Genomic DNA, 20155 nt, shown 5'->3' on the forward strand with positions numbered 1-20155 from the left:
AATTCAACTCAAAACTGTTGGCATCTCTTTGAAAACATCGTTAGGGGAAGGGGTGGTAAAATTAACACCTTATGCGTGGTATGCGAAACGTAAAGCGCTCAAGTTAAATTTCTCCTTTTTACCTAAGTAATTTTGACAGTTCATCCAGTATGAACGAAATGTCACTTTTACTTGCGGAATAATTGAGCGGCACATTTTTCCGTACGAAAAAGTGAATGGCGCTCGAAAAAGGGTTTATTCAGAAATTTCATAACGCCAAAAATGGTCATTTTCGACACCCACCCACTCCCTCGTAACGCTTTTTGTATGCATATTTTCAAATTTTGTATGATCCGTAACATCATGAGTGTAGTTATTTGAGAATATTTTCTCAAAACGTCTTTGCGAGCCAAAATTAGACCAATAACTGAAGGTAGCTTGTTTCTTGGTTTCCATCCAGTTTTTCCAAGCCTGCTTATTATAAGATGATGTCTGAACAGATTTTTTGAATACACTTCCATTACTTCCTTACATTACTCCCTGTATCTACTCCTTCATTCAAGAAGTGTTAAATTCGTGTTTCTTTTCATTGGCGATAAAACATATATATTAATATATATATTTTTAACGATATTTATTAGCTCTATTCATATTTAACAGGTTTAAAATTCTTAACTATTTTTTTTTATTTATCCGAATATTGTATAAAGTAACATGTCCTTAAACTTGGAAGGTTTCTTCGATGCACGATTTGGCCTTCTTTGTACATCCTCTAGTATGGGGCATTGCTCTTGATGATCACTCGATTTTGAACAACTTTCATGGGAGTTCGTGATTAAACCTTCTGGTACCCTTTTAGCATCCTGAACGTTCCTAGAAAATTGAACACCACGGTCGCTACAAACAACTATTTTGGCTCCATCTCTAGCAATAACAATGTACTTTTCAGAACTGAACGTGGGGTCACTTTTACATCGTTTGGATCTGCATAATACCACAGTATCGCCAACCACTATATCCGAAGGCTTTGCTCCTCGCTTCTCGTCTGCATATTGCTTACTTTCCAACTTTGACATAGCATCTTTTTCTCGTATTTCCGACCGATCCAGATTATTTTCGTGTTCGTTCCAAAGATGAGGAAATGTACCACGGAATTTCCAGCCTACTAAAAGCTCGAAAGGAGTTACCCCTAGACGAGATAACGGCCTTACTTTGTTGTGCATATGTACGTATCGGTCCAGAGCTGATTTCCAATTTGCTTTATCGATTCTTGCTGCCGCAAGCGCTTCCTTGATTCCTCTATTTTGCCTTTCTATTGCTCCGTTTGATTGGGGACTCAGGGGAATAGATTTCCATACTTTCACACCTTTGTCCTCCCATGTCTTGATAAATTTCTCACTTTGAAATGGGGGGCCATTATCACTCTGAATGGCCAATGGGTATCCCCATAGTTCAAAAATTCGACTCAAAGCTAGATTAGTAGCATCGGCATCAATTGTTCTCATTTCGACAACGTAGAGATATCGCGAATAAGTGTCGACTAATACTAAGAACTCTCCATATCCAAAGTCCTTGTCCGTGAAAAAATCAATTTGAAGAATCTCCCATGGCCCGTGTGGAAGCGTTCGACTGGACAATGGAATTGGCGGGTTTTTATGCGATAAAAGAAGACATGTTTCACACTTTTTAACATACTCGTCTGCTTCTTTGGCCAACCCTGGCCACCAGAAGTATTCACGAAGAATACGTTTCACAGAAAGTGCTCCCATATGGCCTTCATGAGCAGATTTCACTGCTTTCCCGCGTAGCTTTCTTGGAAGAATGATTTTACTGTCTTTGAATACCAGAGGACCTAACATTCTAAGGTTCTTGGCCTCGGACTCAAATCTTCGCAATCCTTGTTCCCATTGTCCGGAAGTTAAGGCGTTTCTTACTTTTTGGAGTTCTTCATCTATTTCAGCTTCGATTGTAATTTCGTCCCATGTGATTTCCATCATGCCCACGTCAAGAAAGTAAAGTAAATGTTTCTCATGCGTTTCATCGAACGATTCTGATGGCACAGGTTGAATCTAATAATAAAGGCAAAAACATATTCTTAAATAATTTATCTTTTTATGAAAAATACGAAAATTACCAATCTTGAAACTGCGTCTGCAATATTCATGTTTCCAGGGACTCTTTTAACGTTGAAATCGTATGTTTGTAGGCGCAAAGCCCATGCTTCAGCTCGAGATACAGCTCGTTTTCCAATTCTGTGTTGCCCGTTAAATATAAATTCATTTGCTTCAGCGTCAGTCCTTACAGTGAAAAACTTACTGGTGAGGTATATTGAAAACTTCTCAATTCCCCACACGATTGCCAACGCCTCTTTATGTGTATGTGGATATCTTTGTTCAGTTTCCGAAAGAGCTTTAGAAGAACACGCAATGATCCTTGCTTTGTATGAACTATCATACTGGACCAAGACGGCCCCCAGTGCATACGGGGACGCATCAACATATAACTCGGTTTCATCGTCCCGACTGTAATATCCTAGAACTTCGATCGCCTTTAATGCCTGATCTTTGAGATAGTTGAATTCAAATTCTAAATTTGTATCCCAATAAAACTGGTCAGACTTCACCAAATCTCTCAGATTTTTAGTTTTGTCTGCCCTATGATATATGAACTTCTCAACAAATGTAATCAGACCAAGGAAGCTTTTCACTTCTGCCAAAGACTGCGGCCTTCGAAAGCCCTTGATTGCACTAACTTTCTCTGATTCTATGCTCCAGCCTTCTGATGATAAAGTAAACCCAAGAAAATCCACTGAAGCCTGTGAAATTTTCGATTTTTGCTGATTTATCTTGACATTGTGATTTTCAAACCGATGCATAACTGAAATTGGAAAATATACTCAAAAATCTGTGTGGCTTACGTAAAACAATAATGAATTTACCCTCACGAAGATTTGCGTCATGTTCTTCTTTAGTATCGCCGAAAATTAGCACGTCATCTAAATAATTAACCACCCCTTTGCAGCCAGCAAGGATGTCTGTTTGCATTATCTCCTGAAAAATATCAGGAGCGTTGCATAGCCCGAAGGGTAGTCGGCAGTAACGGTACATAGTATCTCCAGCGAAAAAATTGGTCAAGTGACGGGAATCTTCGGCCAGCGGTACGTGATGGAATGCGCTTGAAAGATCAATGGTCGAAAAAAATTTTGCACCATGAAGTTCCATCAGAATTGACTCGAATGTTGGCATTTTGAAAGGTGTACGAAATATGCATTTGTTAGGCCCACGAAGATCGATCACTAGACGAATATCGGCCTTTCCTTTTGGAACTACCAACAAGGAGGAACAGAACGATCGGTCCATAGATTCAGTCACTTCTTCAATAATACCTGCGTAATGAAACATGAATGTATGATAACTACAGATATAGCTAAGAAGGCGTAACAGAACAAGCAGTCCATGAATTCATCAGTAATACCTGAAGATAAAAGTTCCTGCAGCATGTGTTTTGTCCTATCCTTGAACGCTGGTGGAATATGCGTAAATATGTTCCGAGCTGGAGCAATTTCTTTGTTATAATGTAGACGAACTGGTGCGATATTGAAGATTGGAAACTTCTCTGATGACACGGAACGAATATAAGGTGCATAAAGCTCGCATGGCCATGCTAGATCACCTGTATCTCGAATCGGAACGTTGAGTCCAACTGCCAGAACACTATATCTTGAAGCTGTGTTGAAACCCAACAGCGATCTGATTTCATTCACTACGTAAAACTTCTCCATCGACACTGGACGATCATCCGATATGAATAAGATAGCACTGAACGTAGCTATAACTTCGATATTGCTGCTTGAAGCATATGCCTTTAGAGGTTTATCCGTTGCATATTTTAAATTATAAATATTCTCTGGATTAGAGAGTATAAGATCGAAGAAATTTTTCGTAATGGTGTTGACCTGGGCGCCTGAGTCAATGAAGAATAGAATTTCCACACCTGCCACGCTAGCTCGAATCAATGCTTCGTTTTCAGATTGGGGTTTGTTTGAAGATATACCAATTTTACCGACATTGAACGGGACTCTGTTTAAACCTTTTTCGTTGATTGCTGAATAATTATAACTGTTCTTGGAAATGTGATACGCCTCGATATGGGTTGTTGCAGCTACGATTGCCTTGCAGTCCTGCAAACCAAAATCATGTTTTATTGTACAACTAGTTCATTTGCATTTATTTTATTTTATTAATCATGATATAAAATTTCATTGCTGCTATTATTTACAAAAGCTACTGCCTGTTTGTCTTTGCTGACCATAATATTTCTGAGCAGAGTTTGTTCCTTGATGCGAAACTGCCGCAACTACAGCGGGTTGGACCGGTACGGCCGATTTTTGCTTACGTTGAAATTCTTCCTCGTTGAATTTTTCTATCTCGCTATCTCGAACCATATCTATGAGATCTTTCATTGATCCTTGCTTGGTCCAGTTTCGATATGCCAGAGCACGCACAGTACTGTCATTGGTGCCTTTCGTAATTGTCCTCGCAATCGCTTCCATCTCTTCATCGCTGGTGTACTCACATAACTTGGCTGCGACACCGATTCGCCGCACGAACTGTATGTTTCCTTCGTTTGATAATTGGCTCAAGTTCATCAATTTGCTTCTCTGTGATAGTAAGTACGCTCTTGATCCATAATAGTTGTCTAAGCCAGAGTGTCGTGTTTCTCGTGTATACCTAAATGAGCTAGTGTGCCATGCGATATTTCATATCGCAGCTCACAGATTATGTGAGACACGAGATGCGGATACGTACAAAATATATCTTAGTGAGCGAGTCTCATGAGACATCTCGTGAGGCTCGTCACATGCGCTTACTAGGAGTACTTTTATGCAGTTATGTTTGCCTAGTACAATAACTCCACGGAAGCATACGACTTCGGTCTATACCTATGCTTCTTCGTTGGTCAGCCCAAGTTTTTCGATTCAAATTCTAGAATCTCAACCGCGTTGAACCACATCAGTCCTTTGAAACTGCCTACACTGAACGGAATCTCCCGCCACAAATTGAATGATTTTTGGCTCATCCGAGCCCCAAACCTATTTTCAGACACATTCAAGATGATTTTCATCTTTGTGGAAATCATCTGTTTACAAATCGCGCTGAATGAAAATCATCCAATCTTAAAATGAATTTAGGCTTCCTAGGAGATGGATGAAATTGAATGATTTTCATATGGACATGTAAACAAACCCTGCTATGCTAGTTTATCATTTAGAATAATTTGAATTCCAAAAATAATGACCAATATTTGATGGTTTTACGTAAGATTTATAAGTTTATTCTATCGTTAGTATCAAAAACATCATCTAAAATCGCCATAAGTTTTTGTGCAACAAACACTTCGATAGTCCAAACACAGCTCCATGATTCAATCCAAAACATAAGCGATTTGTGCATTATCTATATCAGCGGGTTGTGGGGTATCAGCAAATCGTGTGTCCTATAGGTTGATAAACACATGCTAAGAAAAGATAATTTTGTACAATTATTACAAACAGTATGCACTTACCTAGTTATATTCGCTCATAAATACCGACCGCACCACATTGCTACCACCATGTTTGTTTACAGTTTACAAGGATGATTTGATAACTTGGATCATTTGGTATCCATATGTTATTTTAGACGAAAATTGAATGATTTTCGATATGGGACATGGAAGAAATTAAAATCCGTCATAGAATAGATGTTTTTCATCTGTGTTATCATTATTCAAGAATCTACTTATTTTCATTCGTATGTAAATTGAAAATCATCCTAGAATTGGATGATTTTTGTTCAATGGTCGTTGGATGCATCATATGTTCTCACATTCATTCAGTTTGAGGAATATGGAGATTTGCAGCCAAATGAATTAGGAATCATTCAATTTTCGGCGGGAGATTCCGTTCAGTGTACGGGCAGTTTGATCCATAGTTTAATCCCTTTTCCTTGCTTCTGAAACCTTCGCCTGCGAGGCTCAAATGTACTGTCACATTGAGATTTGCGCATGAGCCAGTGCAGATGTGATCGTTTGAGCTAGTACATTGCTACATGAGATCTAAAAAAATGTGTCTCACCATAGCACGTGCTCAAGCGCGCGATTATTTTTGTGCGCTCATGGCAAGCTGATCTCAAGCTCTTGATATGAAGCGCGTATACATGATGTCTGGTCTAAGCGAGCGATGGCGTTCGAGTAGGGAAATACCATTTCATCAGGCATGCCCGGAGCTGAAACTGTTCCATTGAAGATTTCCAACAGTCCTGCGCCTGCCTTGATTTTGAAAATTCCCATCTTCATGTGCTCATCCGTCGTGTTGATTAAATTCAACGATGTTTCCAATATGTCCTTCCAGCGTAGGTATGCTTGCTTGTCAACTTCGAATTCTCCATCGGACGGCTTACATTCCGGAACACTCAGCGTACTTAATGAAAGATTATTCATAGAGGCCATCATCATCGACTCGCATGTAGCAGTCTGCCGCTCGGTATTTCACTGGATTGTGCCGCCGGACTATGCTCACCGAATTCCGACACAGAAGATGTAGCGAGATTCACGTTATTGGCCATCTCTTGAAGTTGTGCCCTGAGTGATGCGTTTTCTGCTCTCGACGCTTCTAGTTCTTTCTGGAGCCTTTTTTTTCGATGCCGTTTTTTCACCTGCCTCAGCCACCTTTTTTGAAGCCGTATGCTGGTCACTACATAAATTCAAAATCATATATATATTTTTTTTTCTCCAATTAATCTTGAAATGCTTACCCATTTCTCTTCAATTTTCTAGTTTCCATGATCCAATATTGAAATTATTTTTCTTAAATCAGATCTTTAGATTTTTTTTTTCGCTTATGTACAGCCTTAACAACTGAATGCCTGAAGTGATTTTTTTTCGTATGCGCATACTATGTTACGTTTCCAAGAGACAGGAAAACAAACCATATATCAAAACGACGCGAAGCGTCGCCTCAGCAGTTTACACTGAATGAAACACGTATCACGTATTGCCAATTGACAATTTGTTCACTTGTTCTTTTATATATCTACAATTAATATAATGTACTTTTTTTTAGTATTATGAATAAAATGAAATTTGCAACGATCTTGCAACAACAGATTATTTTTGAGGCTTTTCTTAAACAATGATATCAAATTCTTATTTTTTTTTGTGAAACGTGAATCACTTTTTAGTTCAGTGTGCAACAAAAGCTCTTTTTTTTTCAGGCCAAGTTTGTTATTTCCATGGAAACCTCTAGAAGCTCTGTTTAATTTGCTCATTGATTCAACATTTTATTTTCTGTCCGAATTCAAGCTATTTTCGACTGCCATCGGAAGTCATTTTTTTTTTAGATTTCTGCCCATTTCCGTCAGAATCTATTTTGCGGTTCTCTGCCTTTGTCCATCAGAGACCATAATATTTTCGCGAATTTCCGCCTATTTCCATCGGAAATCGCTCATTCGTCTCCGCCCATGTCCGTCGGAGACTACTTCTTTATATGTACAATTTTGAGTTTCTGCCTTTGGCAATCAGAAAACTCACTTTTTTTTTATTTTACTCTACTGACTGCGCCAATGTAGTTATTTGAGAATATTTTCTCAAAACGTCTTTGCGAGCCAAAATTAGACCAATAACTGAAGGTAGCTTGATTCTTGGTTTCCATCCAGTTTTTCCAAGCCTGCTTATTATAAGATGATGTCTGAACAGATTTTTTGAATACACTTCCATTACTTCCTTACAATGAGGACACCCACCCACCCCCTCCAGTGTTATGAAATTTATGAATGGACCCAAAGCTGGATACAACCACCATCACCATTTTACGGTAGCACCAAATACACCAAGTTTCACCGTCAGCTGCCATTTCTATACCTAGTCATAAAAAAGCCCTTTTACTTATCTTCTTGAAATTGTTGGAGCACCATAACATTTCACCCTTCAATATTGTTATGACCTAAATAGCATTTTGAAAATGCCCCGCTAGTTACCGTTGGCCGGAGAGATTTTTATTTTATTCTATGTAAAAAAAATAAGAGGAATTGTGAATCCGTTTTTCGCGTGTTGAAAATTCCGATTTTCAACTGTGTGAATAATATTTATGGTGGTAAGCTCCATCGAAGGTAATCAAGAATCAAACATCAAGAAAATCACATTTTTCTGATCGCAGTACGCAGTTGAGAAGAAATGTCACTTCAAAGGAGGCTCTCTGTAGGAAATTTCTTAACCCTTTTCAATCAAGGAATTTCTTTACTTTTCTTGAGCGAAACAGCATGCTTAGCTTAATGGCCGGTACGCTGATCATAAGTTCTGTGCAAAAGGATAGGAAAAGAAACGGTCAAGGAATGATTCCGCTACCGAAATTACTTTAGCTGTACGCTGCTGAGAAGTAGAGCTGATTTCATAACGTCTGTAACGCCTGCCGTACAAATCAAAGGGAGCTGTCACTTTTCCGAACGGAAAAATGTGCCGCTCAATTATTCCGCAAGTAAAAGTGACATTTCTCTCATACTGAATCAGCTGTCAAAATTACTTCGGTAAAAAGGAGAAATTTTACTTGAGTGATTTACGTTTCAGGTCCGTACTTGGCTTAATACGCGATTGGCGTATTAACTTCGATGGAGCTTACCACCATTAGGGGTATCTACAGTAATAGCAAAAGTGGTAGCAAAATGAACAGGGATGGTAAAATGAACACCGAGGCTTTTGCCGAGAACAAAATAATTTCAATTAATTTTTATCATGCACGGACGATTTAGAGCATAAATCGGAGTATTCAAGTTAATACGGAGGTCAATCGAAGTGAAAATTTCAACAAAAACGAAGATTTTAGAAAACTACACTGTAAAAATTTTAATAGTTTTCTGTATTGTAATTTTCACGACTGATTAGACTTTCATGACGAAATTTAGAAGTTGCCAATAATGTACTGATGGTACATTTTCAAACACCATCTAGCTTTCATCCTTGATTTCAGGCACTACCAGCTGGTTTTAACACGAGAACACGATCAGCTGGAGCATGAGAACAATGACGATGACTGTAAACATCGGAGGACCAGCTGGTTTTGTTGTGTACACCTCGGTTGTGCCTCAGTATTGATGTGGTGAGTGTCGAAAGAGTTATTGTGTATTTCTTTCACTATTGCAGGTTGCTTTGAAATATGGATTTTCAGTGCACTTCGTTGATCACACCGTTTTCTTGCTTGAAGGCGGTTGCTAAAAATCATTTCACAAATTCATTTAAAAACAAACTTTTTCAATGGAATAAACGAAAAAGATCGCATAACTGGCAGCTTTGCTCGCCCATTAGTGGTGGTGTAAAATCGAAAACCAAAACAAAACAGAGAAAGACAGGCAAATTTGGTAGCACGTGGCTTTGAATGACATTGCTGTTTGTCAAAATGCTGTCATATCGCGAGGTTGCATTTTGCCGTCACACTTATAGGTGTCACACTTTCAAAGTGTGTTGTTCGATTTAGTGGGAACAGCGCAATACTGGATTGCGAAATGCGGTCTCATAAGTGCGAAAGTGCGGGATTGCAATGAATCCTGTTGGCACAGACAAACAGACGTAACACATAGAACAAACCTCGATCAAAATCATAGTCACGAGGCCATGTACGCCCAATGCTATAATTAGTGTGTTTGGCCGACGGGCAAACAGATGGCGGTAGTGTGTAAACGTCAAACGGGAACACAAATGATGCGAGCGCTGCGGGTGGCGGATTGGCCATCTACCATATTTTTGAATCGACCGTTAAAAAGGTGGTCGATGGACAATGATGAGAGCACAGACAAACAGACGTAACACTTAGAACAAATTTCAATTCAAATCATAGTCTCGAGGACATATACGCCCAATGCTAAAATCGGTGTGTTTGGCCGACGGGCCAACAGATGGCGGTAGTGTGTAAACGTCAAACACGAACAAAAACGATGCGAGCGCTGCGGGCGGTGAATTGGCCACCTACAATATTTTTTAAATGACCGTTAAAAAGGTGGTCGATGGACAATGATGAAAGTGTGACGTCTGTTTGTCTGTGATGAGAGTGTGACGTCTGTTTGTCTGTGCTGTTGGTGTCTTCAGAGCACTTATTCTTTGATTTAAGCTAAGTATGCTGTTCCGCTCAAGAAAAGTAAAGAAATTCCTTGACTGAATGGGTCAAGAAATTTCCTACAGAGAGCTCCATTTGAAATGACATTTCTTCTCAACTGCATATTGCGATCAGAAAAATGTGATTTTCTGGACCATTTCTGGGAAGAAATTTTCCACGCATCGAGATAGGCGATTCCTTTTCTTGTCAGTAGCAAACCTGCCTTTACGAAGAATGAGTCCCCCGAAGACACCAACCCGATTTGACGCCATTGCGCACTTTTATTAGCGTTTCCGCACTTGTAAAAACTTCTGCGATAGTCCAGTGGTGAAAAAAATGCGCAATATTTACCTACAATGATCTGTTTTCTTGATCAACGATCAAAGGATTGGCCCTTTGGGTTCATTCACAAATTTCATTACACCAAAAATGGCCATTTTTGACACCCACTCACCCCCTCGTAAAGCCTGATTCGCTGCTGACAAGTAATTTCTCGGCCTATCTTGATGCATGGAAAATTTCTGCAAGGAATCGATCAATACGCAGTTGAAAAGAAATGTCAGTTCAAATGGGAATCTCTGTAGAAAATTTCTGCAAATCAGCGAGAAATTTCTTTAGCGATTGCTTTTCAGTAGCAAATCAGGCTTAAAGCTAAGTATGTTGTTCCACTCAAGAAAAGTAAAAGTTTCTGCGCAAGAAATGATCAAGAAATTTTCTACCGTGAGCTCCATTTGAATAGGGTCCTAAAGCCCTGTCCCAATTTTAGTGCCAAACGCTTAAGTTTAGGCCAAAAACACATGTTTACTCAATTTTCTTTTGTTTTCCGTTGGTTTAAGCCAGTCTTCACAAAAACATGAGCGGCGCTGCGCTTGAGTGCGATTTTGGGAAGTGCGCGCTCAACCTAAACACGAGCTGTCTCTCATGTCCATGTTCGACGAGAGAGCTAAACTTGGAGACACAGCATGAACGAGGTGCGAATGAACTCAGGCTGGCAGCTCAAGCGCGCAGCCCGAGCGCGCGCGGCGCGCGGCTCAAGCTCACAGCTGAAGCTCACAGCTCAGGCTTGAGCCTGAGCGCAAAACTTCGTTTTGTACCTTGTCTATGGCTTCTCATTCGCTTTCGTGTGTGCACACTGCAGTCAAAACAGATGGTGGCGGATTAGGATGAAAACGATGATGGTTTAGCAGCGCACTTTTAGCCTTCGTCAGCAGCACCACACTCGTGCTGTGTATTAACAGCGAACATTATCCGTGCCGCGTGTACTGATTATACAATGCGACCGATGTTGGAGTGACATTGGGTCAATGCATATGAAACAACATATTTTTGAGAATATGATTGCGAATTGACAGCTGAAAAATATTGATGAAATACGATGCAAACAAGGCGAAAAGACATCTAAGATGTTTCAGAAGTATGATAAACCCACTTGAAAGTACGATTATACCAGAAAATTCGAGACTTTTGTTCCAAAAGTATGTAAATTATTGTCAAGTTTACATAAATTTTCTTCTTTTTTCCTCCAAACTGTCTTCAAAGTCTTATCCTCATTGCCATAAAGAATATTCAGTTTTCCCAAAGGTATACTGAAACAGTGATTATTTTAAACCATCGAAAATAGTTAAATTTCGCTTGAATATTTTATAAATCATTTTTTTTTTCGTTTTGACCGAATTACCTTCCCTTAGCAATGCTAGGCTGATTTTTCGATAAGATGACAATAAGAGACACAAGCTTAGTTGAGTTTCAGCAATCAGATTTTATTTATAAATGCTAGAGAACTTGATTCTCGTCTGCTCTATGCCTCAATAAATGTTTCATTATTTTAAATCTTTCAATTCAAATTCAATAATTAAAAAGGATATGCATGTAGAGTAGAGTAATACAAATGAACAACAAATTGGATGTAGATTTCATGGTTCAGGCTTGAGGGTTCGATGCAAACTTTCCATGGCAGCTGGAATGAGATCTTGATTGAAGCGGAGTGTCATTAAATCATTCAATGTATCTGCGGACATTCGCAACCGATGCTGATCCAATAACAACTTAATTCCAGAAAAACATCTCTCTACTGAGACCTGGGATCCCGATGGTGATAATGCTATCATGGCCAGCTCATACAGCTGCGGCTCATCGAATCTGCGGGATTCCCAGTATCTCAGAATATCCGTGTTCACAGGTAGACGGTTTTTTGCATTTGCAAGCTCAAGGAGCTTTACCTTGAGGTCCACTTGCGTTGGTCCAAGTTTGGAAGACGAAGCTTGTTTGCATTCTTCTTCCAGCAATGCCTCTAAATCGTCTTCGGCGGAGACAGATGGATTGAAGCGGGTCGCATCGGGATTCATTTCTTCGAGGGGAGCCGGTTTGAACGATTTTGATATGTTGCTAGCTTTCAGCATGTGCTCCTTTATTAATACAAAACAAATTCAGAAGATTAAGTAAATATTTAAAAATAAATATTGGGGTGAGTTAATAATATAAAAATAAATTTTGAATGAAGAAAAATAAAATCCAATGTTGAAGAAACTAAGCAGAATCTCAAAAATATAAATGTTACTCTATTTGGACTGGAAATTGCACAGGTAACTAAAAATACAGAAAATATACTCACAATAGCAGCCAGTTTATCATCCGGTGTCACATAGGGTGAGTCCATGAAGCACCAGCGTTGATCGAACAGAAGAGCTGATCGAAAAGCATCGTTGTCCATCATGCGTTTCGACCTTGTGTTGAGAGCTTCTTCAATTCCTTTAGCAAATCGGTTTTCTGGAGGAATTTTCTTTAGCTTCAACTGGCAGATCTTCAAAAATTTGTAAACATCTCCCAAGACAAGATTGTCTGCTTGAACATTTTTTGTGAGAATGTTTAACGGCTCAAATGACATCACGAACTCCTTAATGTAGATCCATTCTTCATTTGTGAGATGTATCTCCGAAAACTTTTCTCCCAAATCCTTGTAAAAATCTTCACGTTTGAAAAAACTGTTGATCATGTCGAAAAGGGAGCCCCAACGAGTTTCAACATCTATTTTTGGAAGTGGCGCCTTCGCCAGATCGAAAAATGGGCCAAACTCTGTTTTTCGACATGCCTTGACGACTTTTCGGATTTTCTTTAGAATGTCATCTTCCGTGCTGACAACATCTTTTACCACCAGGTTGATGGTGTGTGCCGCACATTTCAGCATTGCGATACACGACTCATTCCCCTCGAGGAAAATGTTCTCCACTGCCTCCAACATTTCATCCACTTCCTTATCAAGCTTAGCAACGTCGTCCTCCTTACATTCCTCTGGGTCATCATCAAAATCTTCTGGTGCAGTTTCCGCTGACTGTTCGCTCTCGCGACTGGTGAGCTCTGTTTCAAGTGCCAACTGCTGAGACTTATCTAGCTCAGACACGCATTTCAGCATGTTTTTACCGTTGTCGGTTGTACACGAGTAAACGTGCAGTACATTAGGCGGCGTCCATATATTACGTAACGCTAAAATTGTAAATTTTTGACCCCCTCCCCCCCCCCTCCGTAACGTTTTTTGTATGAAAATTTTCAAATTTTTGTATGAGTCGTAACGCTCGAGCCTACTCCCCCCTCCCCCTAGAGCGTTACGTAATTTGTGGATGCCGCCTTAGTGTTGTGGAGTTCCAACACTTCTTCAATGCGTGTCTTCAAATTTTCACCAGTCTGCCGAGTTGATATTTCCATCATAGAAAGAGTTCGTGTCCTGAATTTCCCGTTCACCAAAATTCTAGCGTTAATGCCAAAAATTTTTCTGTTGTGTCGCTGGGCCCCGTCAAACTCCAAACAGAAAAAGTTTTGCAGTTCAGCAGAAACCAAGTTTCGGATTATTTTGGCAATTTTTGTTACATCAGAAGCGATTGCTTGGCCGTATGAAGGAATATTAAGCGCTTTGGCTAAAATTCCGATCGTCGAGCGACAAGGTTTTGAATTAAAGAAGTTGAAGGGAATTGATTTTATTGCAGGCATTTCCAAAAGCGCAGAGTGGAACTCTACGGGATCGACGTACACAGTAACAGCTTTCAATCGCTTGGCCGGAACGTTTTGAACACATGGCTGATCTGATTTTCGTTTATATGTTGTAATGCCCAATTGGGATGCGATTTCGGGATGCACTTGCGCCACATGCCGTCGCAAACTGCTCATACAGTCCTTGAGTTTTCCCTTACAACCATCAACTTTGCATTTGAAAACCTTTCCATTTTCATCAAAGGCAAAGAATCGTTCTTTAATATTTGCCATTATTGTAACAAATTCCTATCAAATAAAACAAGAAGCACGCTTGAGATAATTAAAATAAACATATTAACTCGTATAGCCCTGAGTGGAAGAAAACAAAACTAAAACTCACACCGCTCATTCAATATTTAAGATCTAGTTTCTAAAAGTGGCCAGAGAACTCGGGAATTCGCTCGTGACCGGAGTTTTTCCGATGGGTCACTTGGTCAGGTCGGGTGAAAAGGGTACTGTTCTTATGTGCTTCTGCAGGAAGGTAAATTTCTAGACACAGTTAGTTTCCGCAATCGGCTATAAGTGGCCACTAGGGCGTTTCATAATTTAAAAAAAAAAATTTGTAAATACATCTCCCATATCTTCCTTACCATCCTTACCAGAAAAATAGTGTTCTGTTAAATTTTCAGCTTTCTAGGTGGTGATTTGAAGGTGGTCCAAAATTTTTAAATTTTATATATACTCATCACTGTGTACCTTTTAAGAAACGATTGAATGGATAATCATGTTTCGTGGATTTCATTGATCCTACAAATGACCATTTTTGGGTCCCAGGACGCTTCAAATTTACTATAAAGTAGCAACGCATATTTTGTGAACTACCGTTGATGAGGGTGACAATGGGTCTAGGGGATGAGATTGGGTCAGAACGGAAAAATATGATTTATGAAATATTCCAGCTGATAACGCTGATATTACTAAAGTTAATAATTCATAAGTAAGGGAACATATTAGACACAATTAATCACAATATACATTTTTAGAAATAGAAGTTTTTGTTTAATATATCAATAAACTTATATGTTGAAACTAAACAAAATTTACAACATTAAATTTCTCCAGTGAAACTTATCACGCATGTACTTTAACCGCTAAGATTGTATTGGTAGAAGGTTCAAAATCTTTTCAATACACATCACATGTATTATCCGGAATATATTTGATTTATCCACAAAAATTGCATTTTTTTTCGGTACGGCGTCTAAAACATCAAAAATGGGGGTGAGATTGGGTCAAGAAAGAACGATAGTGAAAAAAATCACAAGTCTTTCCTCATTAAGATGTGTTTATTCTTTCTTAATACAGCATCGCTGAAACATCAAACAAATCTAGTTGAGGATTCCGTGCATTGAATATCAACGCAACGCATTTTGCCAACTTCTTAACCCCTCTACCGGCAGCTTCATTTTTTTTACCGCAATAACAGAATTCAAATCACTATAACTTTTTTGTTTCTTGGTATTTTTGCACCATTTTTTCACAAGTTCTCAAAAAACTCTTCTATGATAATAAATCTTCGAGCTGTTTAGTAGAATACTTATAAGTAGATGAAAAAACCGAATTTAGTACTATACCATTTAATTCCACTAGAGTTTGTATCCTTTGACAGATACGCGTATTTCGACCTCAACTGTAAGGCCGTCTTCAGTGTCGTGTACTCGAGTCTAGTACACGACTTAAACTCATCTAGTTTAAGAATCTGTGTCAACATTGATCATTGGTAGTCTGAATCCAGAGATATTCCGAAATTCCTTGGGGGACCGACGTGTAACCATAACCCATGTATATATCTCAGGCTACACCATTTTTATCGTACTCGGATATTCACTCTTCGGAACAACACATTAATTCGAGTATCTTGTGAAAAAATGAAGCAATTTGGTGCAGCCGTCTTTGAGTAATGAGCATTTATGTTACAGGTACCATGCTGGCCAAATAAAGATCTTGAAAACTTCAAAAAACCTCATATCAAAATTTTTAGATTTCTCCAAGAATACTGAACCGATTTGCATGATTTTTTCAAAGTAGCTCCTTTTTACCCGCAAATGTATAGCCCACTTTTGATTTTTTTGATAAATTGACCAAAAACAAAATGGCCGTCAAATAAATTTTGTATGGAGAATGTCGGTTCCCCAAGGAACATTGGAATATTTTCAAAACCAGATCACCAATGACTAATATCGACATGGATTCTTGAACTAGAAGAGTTTTTTGAGATCATGTGCAAAAATGGTGCAAAAATACCAAGAAACAAAAAAGTTATGGCGATTTGAATAATTTTTTTACGGTAAAAAATGAAGCTACCGGTAGAGGGGTTAAACCAGCAACTGTTTTTCGTGCCCAACAACATCGTAAAATTTTATCAAATGTATTTTTTTAAATTATTTTTTTTGATAGTTTGACGTTAACTACGTCTTACGGCAATATACTGGGCTGCCCATAACTGCATATTTGTAACATTCGACAAAAATAGGCATTGAGTAAATGGAATACCAAGTGTGCATTTTATGGCAGTATGGGAGGAAACTAAAATTTCTAAAAATTGCCAGGAACTCAAAAGTGCTTATTTGAGGCTGATATTCTGTACAACTCATATCGCATACTAGGTGAATTGTCAGAAAATAATTCTGATAGAAATTTCATCGCTATCACATTACGAGGCTCATTTATAATCTCAATGTGACTGTTATGCGGTTATAATTACCGATGTGACAAAACAACTTGGTATTTTTTTCGAATTTTCTAGAACAATCTCATAGATTTCAGTAAGTTGATCGAAAGTATTTAATATTTGATGACTCTCCATGGTATTAACTCCATTTTGGCAAAAATGTCGAATGTGACTGTTTTGCAGTTATGGGCAGTGGATGTCAATTGAAAATCCAAAATGCTGCGACCGTCATGATATGATGTTAGTTCGAACTATAGGAAGGCTGCAATTATGACAATCGACTAAAATTCAAATACAGAAAATCACTTGGCGTAGTTAACGTCATGCGGTCGTGTCTTGTACACATTTCCCTCTGATTTTTTCATATTATCGAAACATCTCACGGAAGTACAAATGAGTTTGATCGCTGAAATTATGGATTATGACGTCAACATCTGCCTAAAATGTATTAATCGTGGAATTGCGCACCGAAATTAAACTATTTGCGAAGATTTGAAATAATCACTGTTTTAGTAAACCTTTGGAGAAATTGAATAGGCTTTATGGCAATAGAAATGAGACTTTAAAGACAATTTGAGAAAATAAATGTAAACCTGACAATAAATGCTGGGTTTACATATTTTTTTCTCATATATCTTCAATTTTTCGCTATAATCGTTCTTTTAAGTGGGTTTATCATACTTGTGCAATATCTTAGATATCTTTTCGTCTTGTTTGCATCGTATTTCATTAATATTTCTCATTTGTGAATGGTTTTGCGATCATATTCTCAAAAACAAGTTATTTCAATTACAGTGACCCAATGTCACCCCCTCTATGGGGTGAGATTGGGTCATTTTCCATTCACTTGTAGTGCCGCAGATAATAAATATTTCTCTTTAATTTTTTTTGGACAGTTGTTAATGAACCATCAAAGTACATAAACATCAAATTTTAAGTTTATTGGAGTTAAATTGCGATTGTTATTCAAAAAATAAATCGGACATATCCTTTTTTGACCCATTCTCACCCCCAATGACGGTATTATGTTTGATCTCTAACTTTCGAGGATTGAAACGGTTTAGTATACATCAAATCTATTGCCAGTTCTTCAGGACATTAAGTCCGAGTGGCCTCATACGGTATATTCTTAGCAGTCTAAAACTCTTCATATATAATGTTGATCAAGGATTTATACAAATTAAAATGATTTTCTTTGCAAATAAATACAGATAATAATTTGGCATGCCCCAAAAAATAGATCATATACCCGACCTGACCCTGTGACCCACCGGAATAACTCCGGCCGCATTGATATCTCCGAGGTCCAATGGCCACTTTTAAAAACTATCTCGGAGCCGGATCCCTTTCTTGGCACTTTTGATTCACTTCGGCAGTGGTTTTTTTTTTAAAGCTATAAAGCTAATATTTGGCCACAACATGCGTCGTACTAACGTGCTTCTTATTGAAAAGTTCCAGACAATTCGTCCGAGAAAAACCCCCCATGCCAAAGTGTATTATGGAAGTGCCCAAGTGGTTCTGCACCCTATGTGTACGAGTATACTGACAAACAATTATTTGAATCCATTAAGTATTCGCTGAGATGGTGAGGGTTTTAGTATTTTTGCTTTCTCTCAGGCCTATACGGGTTAATTGAAGTACACGTAAAACATTTAGCTAACAAAGAAGTGCGGTTTTTTCATTTATCCCTTCCTTTTTCTGAACAGCAAGGGTTCAAAATTCTTGGAGATTTAATGTTGTAGACAACAAAAAAGTAAACCAAAATATTCTTTTATTATTATAAATAAAACACAGTCGAAGCTCCCTTACTTGCAATTGAAATTCAATTTTCACTATATGCTTTAGTTTACACTACAGTGAAATTTCAATATTTTTATCTGTGTAGTTTTACCTAATAAGTGGTGTTCTGCAAACATTACAGCAATAACGGGGTATTTTTTTTTAATTTCAACATTAATTAAAAGTTTTTAAAATGTAATTCATAATAAGCATATTTTTATTTTATTTTTTTCTTACCCATTTTATACATTTTTGAACGCTTTTCATACAGAATTTTTCATAATATGAAGCCGGAGCCGGATCCTATTCTTGGCACTTCTGATTCACTTCGGTTTTTTGAAAGCTACTGGGATCATATTTGGCCACAATATGCGTCAAAGTTGAAGTGCTTCTTATTGCAAAGTTTCAGATAATTTGGCTGAGAAAAACCGTTCATGTTAAAATTAATTAAGGAAATGCCCAAATAGCTCTGCGGCATATAAGGTAATATTGCATCGAATTTAGATTTTTATCTTAAAGCGTTATTATTTTATGGTTGATACAATCGATATTTTTTATAATGGATTAACAAATGGTTTTGGATGTGTCCCACTTGCCCAGCCGAGCGGGTAACTGCATTGTACAGCCTATTTTTTCAAACTTCATTCTTAAGTTTTCAATATTTCACTACTAACACTTCCCATACGTGGAAACAGCAAGAAATATACCGTTTTGATTCATATTACGGACACTTAAGGCCTCAGTGAAGTATAACCCAGCTTGAAACATACAAAATAAATCATTCTGTATGATTTTTTAGCGTTATCGAGCATCGGAAGCCCTTAACTTTCGGATGGTGGGTAAAGAATACGCGTCCGCAACTTGAATAATTTTAAATAAATCAAAACGTGTAGCCTTTTCATGATTCTTATTCCGGACGCTCCATCACTTTGGCCTCATATTCCGGACGCATTGATTCGAATTACGGACAGCTCATGATAATCATTAATGGAACAGTCGAATCATCAATTGAAATCGTTTAACCACTTAAGAGACGTCTAAGGTAGTTGGGCATTATAAATTTGCAATGATATTTATGGAAAAAACCTAATAAAACAAGTCTCGAAAATGAGAACTTTTAGACGGCGAATATTGAAACATTTCGTGTGAAACGTTTCCCATACAAACGAGAGTGTCCGGAATATGAAGCTGTCCGTAATATGAATCAAAACGGTACTGCCGTAAGGTGACTGAAAAATGTTTGTGTTTGGAACTTATGTAGAACAGTATGTTGAACTGCCATATTTTTAGGTCCCAGTTAATTACTTTTGAAAATGTACGATCACTTAACCTTATGATAATCCGGCACACTATACTGTGTGTTATAGAATGTTCTGCTTAATTGAGAAACTTATAAATTTCCTTACCAAAATAATGTTTATGCTTAAAATTAATGCATTTTAACTAACAGGAGTTTGTGAGCAAGAAAAAAATCATTTATTGCTGAAGCTTTCAGTTAAAGCTTCAAAATTAACTAGCAGAATGTTCACAAGAGTCACTTACCCTTTTGGATTGCCGAAAATACAATTAGATTTACAGTTCCG

This window comes from Aedes aegypti, chromosome 1 (assembly GCF_002204515.2).
Source record: "Aedes aegypti strain LVP_AGWG chromosome 1, AaegL5.0 Primary Assembly, whole genome shotgun sequence".
Taxonomy (NCBI): domain Eukaryota; kingdom Metazoa; phylum Arthropoda; class Insecta; order Diptera; family Culicidae; genus Aedes; species Aedes aegypti.